Source organism: Neolamprologus multifasciatus, chromosome 18 (assembly GCF_963576455.1).
Source record: "Neolamprologus multifasciatus chromosome 18, fNeoMul1.2, whole genome shotgun sequence".
In the NCBI taxonomy this organism is placed as follows: domain Eukaryota; kingdom Metazoa; phylum Chordata; class Actinopteri; order Cichliformes; family Cichlidae; genus Neolamprologus; species Neolamprologus multifasciatus.
The window spans coordinates 9,274,145-9,287,372 of NC_140456.1; the positions used below are offsets into that span (position 1 = coordinate 9,274,145).

At 39.6% G+C, this 13,228-nt stretch overlaps 1 protein-coding gene across 7 annotated transcripts in view; it reads left to right on the forward strand.

Annotated features, from left to right (window-relative positions):
- cadm3 (cell adhesion molecule 3) overlaps window positions 1-13,228 on the forward strand; it is a 106,554-nt gene that overhangs the window by 70,443 nt on the left and 22,883 nt on the right. The gene's annotated exons all lie outside the window — the stretch shown is intronic.

Sequence of the window (13,228 nt, forward strand, 5' to 3'; positions counted from 1 at the left end):
ACGGAGTTTCTATACAGCTGGGTGGGTGCTATGAAGTTAATGATGTTGAACTTTATTTTGTTCATAAGTTATTAGAGTTGCCAACCGTCCCGTCTGGTATTCAGAGAAAATATTACGCGTTTCTTATTGAGGTGAAAAGGAACAGTTTGTCCCGTAATTCAGCTACATTGAAAAAGACACAAAGCTGGAGTTATTCTGTGTCTTTGCTGCACAGCTGTCTCTTCTTCTCTCATTCTCCCCCTCCCTCTCCCGTTTCTACTTCAATCATGAAAACTGATCAATGATCAGCTGATCGGCTCTCTTGTTCGTTTATCGCCCACTTTGCGCCAGAAAGAGGAAACCAGCGGATGTCACGCTAAACAACAGCAGCACGTTTAAGCTTGATCAGCTGTTGTTAGAATTTATATAATATTAATTTCTAGTATCAGCTGATGTTTGCTGGAGCCACAGCTGCAAAAAAAGCTGCTGGTCATGATGTCGGTTTGGTTATCTGGTGAGAGGGAAACATGAAGATGAAACCAGGAGATGTCCTTACTGAATCATCAGAGCTGAGCAGGTGATGGAGAAACAGGTTTACCTTTTAGGTGACATGAATGAGTTGAAGGGAAGTTATGAACTGTTTCTGAGAGACAAATAACCCCAGGATCCTTTTTTAGGTAGCTGACAGCTGGTAATTGTGCAGGTGCGGATCTAGCAAAGTTTTGCCAGGGGGGCCAGGTAGGGCATTAACAGGGAAAGGTGGGCACAAAGAAATACTTTTCTTTCTTATTCTAATTTAAAATGTCTAGCTTTTAAAAAATAATTATCTGAATCTTGCGAACAAACGATTCATAGATTGATGCAAATATACCATCAAAACAGTGAACATCACTGTCACAACAGTGTTTGTTTTCATTCAAAGGCTTTATGATTTTTCCTATAATGGTGGGCCCAAGCCCGAGCCGATTTTTTGTCCCAGTCCAGCCCTGTATGCAGCTCATCTGCAGTCTGGTGTTACCTACATCTTCCTATTCAGAAGGCAGAATTTCCGAGTTCCGAGTACAATCAAAGCACCACGACTGCAGTTTTTGTGTTGGATGTAAAAGGCGCACATGACGCTGTGACATAGGCTAGAATCATGGCAGCAGTCAATGATGGTCCGGGTGTGGGATTTCTCTCGTGGAAATATGCACATTATCTGTTCCTTTCTATTGGTAGGTGGCACAGTGCACTTGTGGCAAGTAAGCAAGCTAGAAGACTGGCAAAGTTATGGAAGCAACACATTAACAAGAGAATTCTGAGTAAAACCAAAGTTACTTTCCCTAGTAACTAGTTACTTTGAAAGTAACGAGTAACTTGAAGTAACTGAGTTACTTTTGATAGAAGTAACTAGTAATGTAACTAAGTTACTATTTTAAAGTAACTTACCCAACACTGATCATTAGTAATAAATCCTTGCCTTTTTTTTTTAATAAAAGGTTGCGGTAAGGTTTAAATATGTCCCTTTCTCAACATAAGTCCTGCATATCATCTAATGATGCTTATCCATTGCTTTTAAATGCAACAGCAATGAGAGCAGGCTAGCTACACCAATAATTTTGGTCTTTTTTGCCCAGTTTTTGAGATAAACACTGTAAGTGAATGTTATTTTGTTTGTAGCGCTCTATAGCGTATATTACAGCAGGGCGATATGACCAAAAATATTTATCACGATATACATTTGAAAATTTGCGATAACGATATAACTGACAATATAATTAACACTAGACAAAATACTTTACAACTCCACAACTTTATTAGTGCAAAAAACCCCATCAATGTATTTTCACTTAAACAAGCAGCTGTTTTTTATGTGCATTAAAGTTGTATAAAAATTTAAAAGTGCAAATGCAAATTCCTCGCTGACAGTTTAACCAAAAGGCATTTCCAGTGGAAATTGGCCGACATATCCTCAGCATAACCATGTATAATATCCACAAAACTTAAAAAGAGGTTATACACACACAATACGGTAATATTATGTTGTAGCACAGTACGTATCACTCTGCGAGGCTCCTGCCTACGATAGCTGTAATGCTCCGACAATCCATCAAGCAGTGCGGGTTCGTAGCTTAGCAAAGTCGTACTAAAACATTTGACAGATTTTCGAGCGCCGTGTACGACATAAAATCGTTTCGAGGTCAGTAAACACAACCAGGATTCATACATAAGGCACACGGGATTATAAGGGGCACTGTCGATTTTCAGAAAAATCAAAGGATTGATTTTAAGTGTGTCATATTTTCCAAACAACACGGTAATAACGACGGCCCGCTAGCATGCGCTACCAAAAATAGTGCTTTGTTGTGTATCTGACGGACGAAAGCTAAACCAGTTCCACCACTGAAGTTGCAGCATTTTTACAAACCAATTCTGGTTCATCCGTTTCATTTAACGATCCGCTTTCGCTCTTCTCATTCTGCGTCGCCGCCATGTGCGTATGTAAACATAGGCACTTCGCATGCGCGTTTTACCCATATTCTATCGCGATATTTCATTTTCCTATTGTTGCCCAAAATTACACCGGTATTACCGTGAACGGTATGATATAGCCCAGCCCTAGCGCATATGTTTTATTTAGAAATTCAACAACAGCATGTCTTTCCACAGACATGGTGGCGATTTCATATGCTAAAGAAACAGTCGTATCCCCAGGAGTTATATATTTGCATTGCACATAGCCACACTGCATGATTTACATACATAGTGTTTAATGTCATTCCACAGAGTAGGGAGCCCTTTACACAGCAAGATGGAAATTAAAGGTGCGGAAGTTCTGAGACTTGATAGAAAGAAAGTTTGTATTCTGTGATTTGCTCATTTCATTGTCATCAGAACCTTTCCCAATTCTTTGTGGTATTTTTTCTTGTCGTTTTTCTTTTGTGTGGGTGTGTGTCTTAGCTATATGCACATCTTAAATGGCCACTCTAGCAGACTTCTAGCGGAAAAACAGAATGTTACGTGACTCAAAACTGATGCATTCACAATTTGTTCCATTTATGGGCTAAATTCTGAAATACTTCATCCTATAGTTCCCATAATGCAATATAAAGGTGTTGTTCAGACTTTCTTATTCCTGCTAAAGCCACATGGTTGTGGTTAAATAGTAGTATTTTCTTAGGAAGGTTCTCAGCTGAGTGACCCAGAAGTGTCAGCCAGAATAACATGTTCCATAACATTCTCCTGATGTTATGGAAAGGTGTTTTTGAGCCTCTGTTATCTCCTGTAGCACTGGATACTGGGCCATCCTTTATAAAAGGTGAGCAGATAATGCTGTCCTAGAATTCAAAGTGACACACTATCAGACGGCGCAGGAACAGAAACAATCAACATAACTGACAAGCTAGAGATCATCATATAATTTACTGCTGTCTTCTCCCTCGTGCCGTAATTTGCTGTTTTGCCAGCTTTTAGGATAATCGATAATTAATTTTACTTCAGAGATGCCAGAAGCCTTAAAAAGGCAATTTTCAATGTAGATAATGTCTTCAGCAGGAGAACAAAATAGGAGTGGACAGCCGGTGAGCAGCATTTCCTAACACAACCATTTAATTTCACCGTTGTTGCTGATATTTTGTAAACCAACATAGTAAAAAAGCATGGGGTGAGGTGTAATCACAGTTCATTTTCAGGATGTTGTAGTTTTAACATAACAGATTCATGTCAGCAAGCAGCCAGGATGTAAATTTATCTTTGTCAAACTCCTTATCTCTCAACCTTCATCACGTTTCCCACTAAGGTCAAGGAAAACTCATGAGTAAAAACACATAGGCGGTAAGTTTTTTGACTCTTTGACTCCAGTCCTTTTCTTTTGAACTTTGCCCTCTTCATTTAGCAGCTTCATTTCCTCCCACTGAAATAGCCCAGATGACATCATTCACCTTGTCATGATTAGGATATTAAACACCATGTACAAAATTACCGGGTCCCCTGCCTTGTACAGATGTCGCAAAAATTAATGAATTTGTAAAACATTAAGTGTTCCTCAAGGTTTTGCTGAATCACTGATCTGGCTTGGTGAAAGGGCTGCATGTAAAGCAGCGGTCCCCAACCTTTTTTGCGCCACGGACCGGTTTATGCCCGACAATATTTTCATGGACCGGCCTTTAACGTGTCGCGGATAAATACAACAAAATAAAACTAGTACCGGTACCGAAAAAAAGAAGATTTATTCATAACACACGTGAAAAGACCAAGGAAAACCGAGTAAACGATAAAAATGATAACAAAATAACTCTGAAAACCGATAAAAACCCTGAAAACTATACATTTCACACCTGAGCCTCAACTCTCGCGGCCCGGTACCAAACGACTCACGGACCAGTACCAGTCCGAGGCCCGGGGGTTGGGGACCGCTGATGTAAAGTATACAGACATAGTTTATTTTGTGGAATTTGGATGAACCCAGCTTTTGAAATGGAGTGAGCACAGAGAGAAATAGAGACACACCAAGAGAGATTTGAAGGAGATCAACTCCATATGAATGATGTTGTGTTTGAGGCCTCACTCAGCCATCCTGACACTGCGCAACACCAATCAGTCATTGCTGGGATGACACACACTCTGTCACAAACACAAAGACAAACACACACACACACACACACACACACACAAACGCAAACCCATTCGGTTCGATACACAAACATTAGTAATGGACAGATAATAATCATACACACACAAAGTGCTCATCTCTGGCTATATCACAGAAGAGCACCACGGGTCAGTGTGCTATTATTACAGGTTCTCATTCATGCAGCTGCGGTGTATGTTTGTGTGCGAGTCCAAGCGTGTGGATGTTGGAAAGATGAGCCCATAGACTGTTTCTCACCAATGTCAGTAAAAGGAAAGATGGAGAGAGATGAAGAGAAGGGAATGAAGGCAGCACAGTAAAGTGTGTGTGTGTGAGAAAGACGAGAAAGACTCTTTGTATCAAGTAAGTGACAGCGAGGGGCTGCTGAGAAAACAGTGAACAGAGAGAGAGGTGAATGAATGAACGGGAGCACGTGCGTGTGCGTGCATAAAAATAGACAGAGTGACTGCAAGTATACCGAGAGAGTGATGGAATCTGCAAAAGCTGATGTTGAGAGAGACAGAAGGAAGAAGAGAGAGCTGAAGGGGAATTAAGAAAACTGCAGAAGAAGTCAGGCAGCTTTATGTCTGAGTGGGAGTAGATTGGGGGGAGCAAGGATGAAGCAAAGGGGGACCAGTTTTAAAGAAGAGGGGACTGGGGAGCGCAACAGGAGAGAGAAGTAGAAAAGAAGGGAAGGCTGACGAAATGGAGAGAGAAATCCAGAAAGAGGATTTAGCAGTGAGTGGAGAGAGCAAGAGAGAATGCGGGAAAGGGAGTGGTAATTGAGAAGAATGAAAGTCTAAGAGCTTTGAAGACTGTATTAGTTGTACTGTGTGAAAGGGCTATGGATCATTTAGTGACATCGATGTATTGGATTGGGGATAATGGGGATTTATGGTGGCACTTAATGCCATACCGGTTGAATTCCAACCTAAATTGTCATAATGCAGAACGTAGGGCGGATGGTGAAGGGTACATGGGCGTGTGTCTGTGTGTAGCAACATAATGGACGAGAAAGGAAAGGTAGAGAAACAGTGATGGAAAAAGTTTTTTCAGTTCCTTAAAGTGTAAAAATCGCAGCACTTGGAGAAAAGTGGACTGTAGGTGATGATTAATAATGATCATTAATGAGCAGAGTTTGCCTGGTCATGAAACTACTTTTAAGCCTCTGAAAACTATGCATCAAAATGGCTCTAATTCCCAAACAGTTCATGTGAAACTTGTTGAATTAAACCTCTGAATTAAAGTTGATGGTCTGAACTTCAACCACATCTGCTTTGTTTGACATCACAAAAATCGTGTCACTGTCCAAAACTAAATACATGTTTAAGACTGAGAGGTCTTAGAAAAGAGCCCGAACTGCAAATATAAATTACTGCAGATGGGAAAAAATATTGTCCTTTTCAATGTAGTGGTTCTGAATAAAAACTTAATTGAAGTGAAGTTAAACTAGTAAGTGGAAGAAAATGGAAATACTATATCTTAAACCTGAGTATAGCACTTTGTCATCTGAACCACTGAATATGGACACACATGGACACAGCAAGACAGATGCATCCCATCAGCTCCACTCAGTAATTCAGTAACAAGACTAATTAACTTTCTTTCCAAATTAGATGACCTCATATGAACGCTTAAATCAGACTTCAGTGCTTTCTCTGGCCCTAATCCACTTAAAGATTAAATCTGATGACTGTTTCGATTATTTTAAAACCTTCTACTCTTTCACAGGAAGGCTTTTTGCTGAGCATTTGTTTCTTCCTATTCACAGTCATGCATTTTCACACCTTTGAGAAACTGGAGTCTTATAATCAGCTCAACTGGTCGTGGTGGGGAGTAAAGTACCAGCTGGCATAATAGTGAATTTTAAAGAGAATTTATTCACTAATTTCATTTAGCTCCCCACACTGAACTGAGCTGTTTTTCTTCTTTTTTTAGTAATGGATTAATTTTGCTCGTACCTTTGTCTATAAAGAGTCACTAAATACTCGTAGCATATTGAAAATAAAATATCATCCTTATGATTCAAGATACACATTAAGATATTGTTAAGTCATATTGTAAAACATTAGATTTAATAGTGAAACCATTGTCAAAATGATGATTGTTTTTCCTCCGTTAATGTTTTCAAACGTTAAATTCTCAGTTTATTTATTATCAGTGGAATTTTTTTTCAAACAAAAAAAATCACAGTTTGATTTGATAATATCACATTTTCCCAGTGCAATAATTAAAGGACACCACACAGTCGAGTCTGTCTTTAGCACAAACAAAACAATTTAATCTCACTGGCAGCTTCATTTCTTTGATTACGAAAGCAGCGATTTTGGGACATTTGGTCCATGAACTAATGGATTCATTTAATAATTTTTTCCGCTCTAATCTGGACCTTCTGGTCACAAACACGCTTCTTTAGCCATGAAGTCCCAAACATGCTGGCCGCAGTAATTGCTGCATCCAGTTGTTTGATTTTCCTAATATGATTATTTTATAGCAGATTGGACGCTTGAGGGTTGATGCATCAGCAGCTCCACCACCTAATCTGCATGGCATCACCACCTTGGGGGAAGTTAGTTTCAAGGATGTGCCGATTGGCCACCTTTTTTTTTAATCGAGGAATATGAGTTTTATAGAAAAGTGTCGGTATCCCATGAAATTTTTAGCAGGTGCTGGAGTATCGTTGAGCTTAAATATTAATGAAGCAGAATGCTGCACATACTTTTCCTAACACTGAATATTAAGATTTAGTTTAAAGATTTAGCAGTCATTAAATGCATTACTTTGATCGTATGAGATGTTTTTGTAATTATTTTGTATTTTTGTGAAGTGTTTTGTGACATAAACTTTTAAACTGTTGTTAATTATAATGAATCATGTAATATATTAGGAGCATAAATGCTAGCAGCAGGGTGACTCACAGGAAGCCATTCTCATGGAAGGGAATGGGGAGAACAGGCTGAGGTAGGTCAAATTACTCAAGAACTGAACTCTAAATCAGTGGCAACAGTTCTAATGATGTAATTAATCCAAATTTGAAGTCGTTCTGTCTTAATGTTCATCAGTATTGGTCAGGAGAGAGGTGCAACAGTGAGCGTAAAGCACTGTCAAGTTCTTTCATGGTTTGGAGCTGCTTTTCAGCCAGTCACGTTTGGGATCGTGCCAAAACTGATTGAATTATGAAGCCAGAAAAGATTTTGATACACCATGCAATGCCATCTGGAAAGCACCTAATTGGCAACAGCGTCATCATTTACTTCATTATTATGAAGGCTACTTAAAGAAATTGCAAGAAAGCTTGCTTAATAGAGTTCAGGCAGTGTTAAAGAATGACGGTGGTTATACCAAATATTTACTTTCAGGCTTGTTGAGATTATACGTACTCTATTTTTGCCTTATATAATGTATTTCCACTTAAGTTTGAACATGTTTTAATGAATTGCTGCTTTTATTTATCACTTTCCTGTCAAAATATAAAGAAATTAGAGCTAGCTCTTACTGTATACCAGACACTTGTGCTGCCTTTCTGTCTGAATCAAGCTGTTTTAGCTCTCTTTGCCACTTTCAGTAAGCCAAATGTCTGCTGATTGGTTGCCCATCATTAACAACAGATTTGAACAGTAGGTTAGTGCTGTGCTTCGTGTGACCATATTAAGGACATCTTCTCTAATTGATGTTATACAAACCCAAAGATTGAGAACACTGTCTGAAACCACCATAACAGTGAGTGGAAAAGAAGAATGAACTCTGAAGAAAGTTGATGTCGGTTGATGGAGCCAAAAGAAATAGCAAACCTGGATTCGCTTTCATAGTGTTACGAAATCAGTTTCACCCCGGTTCTTTTATTCCTCGAGGCATCCAGAGACGGCACCGGAACTCAGTAGTCATTTTTCACAAAACCTTTATTCGTCTTCATTCATCTTCATTTAAGCATGCATCTTCTAGAAGGGGTGATGTGCAAGGCCAGTGTCCCTCTGCAAATCTTCCACTCCTTTGTTGGTTACAGTCAGCTTTATAGAAGCGACCCCGTCATAAAACCCCCATGGTATGCTGCAAACTCTGTGTCTCTGTGTGTATGCACGAGCACGTGAGTGCCTGTGTGTGCGCGTACCCGTATGTCTATGTGAGTGTACGTGAGTGTGAATGTGGGTGTGGGTGCGTCATAACAGTTAAAGCACTGTGTGTGTGTCTCTGTGTACGTGACTTCCTGCCGGTCATAAAAGTAATCTCCTCACCCAAGCTACACCAAATTCCTCTACACAACATAGAAAACAGAGTTAACATATTACAAACACTGAGACTCCCACTCTGCATCCACTGGGCCATTGGCCTCTTGTTGTCTTACATTTACAGATAAGGTGGAGAGTCTCCTACAAACCTACTTCTAAGTTTATAACAATTATGAGTTTTATTAAAGGTACAAGCATCAGCATCAGCAACCCCCAACTGTAGCTTCCTGTCTCCTTCTATGGCAGGCAGACCCCCAGTGTCCATAAATTCCTTACTCTCTAAACAATTACACACACTCTCAGGCCTATAACTAACAGTTCATGACAACAGCTGTGTGCAGATCAACAATGGATCATATATCGAGTTCGGGAGAGAGTATGAGCATGCAGCGTTTAAAGCGTGGAAGTACTGACCTTACTTTGAGTTTGATTCCATAAAAAGTGACAAAAACATTAGTGTCCGTTGTGCGTGGGAAGAAAACTTCTTTTTACACCGAAAAAAACCCTAAACAAGCTCCGAGTGCGCAACGACGTAATGGGAAATTCACAGAGAAAATCGCGGATTCTTCAACTGAACGCTGTGTAGGAATGGGTACCGGTATCCGGTGCCATTATGGCACCAGTTCTGACATAAACGGTAGTAACCAGACCGAAAAGCAGCGCACATTTCGGTGCTTTATTTCGGTGCTTTTTTTTCCTGAGATGTCATACACTTTGGATTCTAGCCAATCATTTTACCTTCCCATGGATAGTAGGCAGGCCCAGGTACGTACGTTCTTTTAGAGCAGAGCTACAGATTAAAAATTCCCAAGGCGAAGCGGTCAAAGTCTGGCTGTACTTCACAGCAAAAGATGCAAACTCAGCAGCCTGCAACAAGTGCTTTAAGCTGATACTGTGATACTGTGCAAAGGAGGTAACACCTCAAATCTGATGAAACACCTGGCGACGTATAGCATTTTGTTAAAAGCCGAGAAATGCGCCGTATTTGATAGCTTGCTGCAAGACCTCACACCGAGCACGTCTACTGCAGGTGTGGTGCCTGTTATCGGACCCGGAGTTAGCAACATCCCTCAAGAACCCGAAGAGGAGAGTCCTGGCCCCTCGCCCTGCCAGTGTAGCAGAAATGATGACGAATGATGATGGTACTCCCAACCATGATACTCCCTTCGCCCTGGCCAAAAAAGGCTAAAATGACCAAAGAAAAAGTGGAAAACAGGTAAACATGAGAGGTTTTTGGACAAAGTTTGTGTTTGTCCATTGTTTAAGCACTGTTTCCAGCCAAGAGTGATACCATATATGCCCTATAGCTGCAAAGAAGACTAACATTGTTATCTTTTTACAAAAAACAGCTAAACATGAGAGGTTTCAGGACAAAGTTTGTGTTTTCCATTGTTTAAATACCGGTTCGAGCACCGTTTAAGCACCGGTACCGTTTCAAAAGTACCGGTTTGGCACCGGTATCGGATAAAACCTAAACGATACCCATCCCTACCGCTGCGGCACACCTGCACCAGAGCACATCTGCGCCTACCCCACTCCTGCTTTACAGGTGAAAATAGAGCAACAGGACTGCTAGTCTTTGATTTTATTTATTTTCTGCTGTGTTTTACTTGCATCTATTTGAAAGACTGAGTGTAAACACAAAAAACATTTTATTTTATATGCTGGAATGTGCAGAAAATAGGTTTAAATGTTAAACTAATTTCTTCAAGTCAGAGAATGGTGCATATAATTTAATTTTTGCTTGATGCATAAAGTTAAAAGATTAAAACTAATAAAAACAAGTTTAAAAAAAGAGACTTTTCCATTTGATTACATTTTGTATGATGGATTATGCAGAAAACGTAGAATTGGGCTGACAGATCTATCGCTTTATTACCTATTCAGGTTGTAAATTGTGTTTTTAAAAAGTAACTAGGTAATTAATTACTTTTGAAAATAAGTCATTAGTAAAGTAACCGGATTATTTTTTTGGGGAAGTAATCAGTAATTAGTTACTGATTATTTTTTTCAAGTAACTTGACCAACACTGGTACTCACAATAGCCATAATGCTCAGGTAAACTATAGCAACAGATTACTCTCCCATGTTGACCAGTTGCTCTCCAAGATAGATGGGCTGGTTCTTATATAGTGCTTTTCTACTCTGCCTGAGCACTCAGGGCACTTTATACAACTTGCCTCATTCATCCATTCACACCCATTCATGCAACTACTTTTTTTTTCTATGCTTAAGTGCTTTCTATCTAACATTCACACTCCAGTGAATACATTGGAGTGCAACTTGGAGTTGGGTATGTTTCCTGATGATATTTGGCTACAGCCCGAGTTACAGGCACCCCACCCCAGATGAGCTTTGAATGCTTCCCAGATTGTGGGAGAGACTTCCCTGCTAGAATCCACCCCAATCACAGAGTCATGTAGGCCATTGTTAATAAAAAAAAGTACTCATTATAGCAGCTTTCAGTACATATTATATCCATTATCTTGTTCAGGTTTTGAGTTTGTCTGAAGATTTCTGTCTCATCTTCAGTTCGGTGATGATGAATAGAGTTTTGTGCTTCATGCCCACAGCAGTCAGAAGTAAAATATTTAAAAAATTTAACAATGACCTATGTTTCCAGAAATAACATCCTAGTTATTCCACTATGAACCACTTTAATTGGAGAAACAGTAACGAGGACCTTGTTTCTGCAGAGAATTTTTTGTTCTTTTTAGATTCGCTCTCTAATGCTGTGTGCACCAGATTCTATTAAAGTTCACATTATATGGATGGAGACAGGAGTCCTCAAGATGCATATCACAGACCAAGGGGACAAAACAAATTGATCTGCATGGATATGCTTATGTGTTACAGTTAAAAAGACTTCAGAGTGTCTCTGTATGTTGCTACAATCACTCTGAAATAAAACAACCAAGACTTGAATTCAAAGGGATGAACAAAGTGTTTTAACTATTAAATAAAACACTTTTATTAAATAAAACACTTTTATTTAATAAAACCTGAAAGCCATTTTCAGGTTCTTGGTAAACTGACCCTTTAAATGGTAGAATATGCTAGCTGATGCATAATCCAATGTAGCAAAATATTTTGCTATTTTCCAGTCTGATTTGGTTGGCTTGGAGCAGCTGACATGCAAATCTGCACTGATTATCTAATAATGAACTGAGGAAATGTGAATTATGGGCAAATGTGCATCACAGCTGTCTTGGGAAAAAGCACTTAAACTGACTGCATCTTGTTTTTTCCTTAATGAATATGTTGAATCGGTACCATGACCTCTTGGGCACAGAAAACGTATTAAAACTCAATTGCACAAATTCAAAAATACTGTACACAAGAGTCAGGGAGTAAACAAATAGGGCTTCACCATTCCCAAGTCTGGTTTTGGAGATCTGTGGTCTTTAATAAAGGCAATATACTGCCTGTATTTGTGTGTGGATTGAGAGAGAGAGAAGATAGTGAGAGAGACAGAAAGTGACTCCTTAGAGTGGCATACGATTATTGAAATGCACCTGGAAAGTAAACTAATTTTCTCTGTGGGTCAGAGGACTGGTCATGGTAATAAAAAGAGAGATGTCATTAGATTCAGTGGTATTTGAAGAGTTCTCTGGGGGAGGAAGGAGAAGAGAGGGAGGTGTCTATAATATCTGAGGTTTTGAGAGAAAGTGTGAGACAGTGGGGGAAAAAAACAAAACAAAAAAAACCAGGTGTGTGTTTTTCAATCCTCTTTCCTGCCACTATCTGTCTCCACTGTGTATATGTTATTCATGAGCTTGACCTACATGTGCCCATGCTTGTGCGTGCATGTGTGAGTGTGTGCGTCAACCCGTGCAGGAGTAAATGATAAGGTTCTGGTCCACTTTCCCAGATGCACCAACCACTTTCACGGTCTGACCACCCAGTTTGATATCTCTTCTTACAATAGAATGCGATTTCTGGCTGACAAAAACTCAACTGTGTTTATGCTTTCATACTATAACTGCAGCGATGCTGCTGTTGCTCGCTCAGGCACAGCTGCCCAGTTCTTCTTCAGCACAGTTTCCCGTGGCAGCTTCCATGAATTTAAAGGAAAGAAGTATAACAGCTTTTGAAGTATTTCTACAGTATATGCAAATCGGAGCATATTGTTACTTAAAAGTTTTTCTATAAAATCTGACCTGTTTCATCATTTTAAATTGAGAAATAGAGCTTCAACAGATTGTGTGGAAGATGTTGCAGATGCTCTTTATTTGCCAGGATAAATACTTTGCTTCAGTACAGCTGCTTGTCTGTCTACAGTGATGGATCAAATCATATGCAATGCAATCCGTCTCCTAAGCAACAGTGAGCAAGCGAGTCCAAAGAAAGCTGGACTTAGCAGCATTAGATCTTTAGCCTGTTTTGTCCCTTTGGTGTCCTTCAGCATGAAACA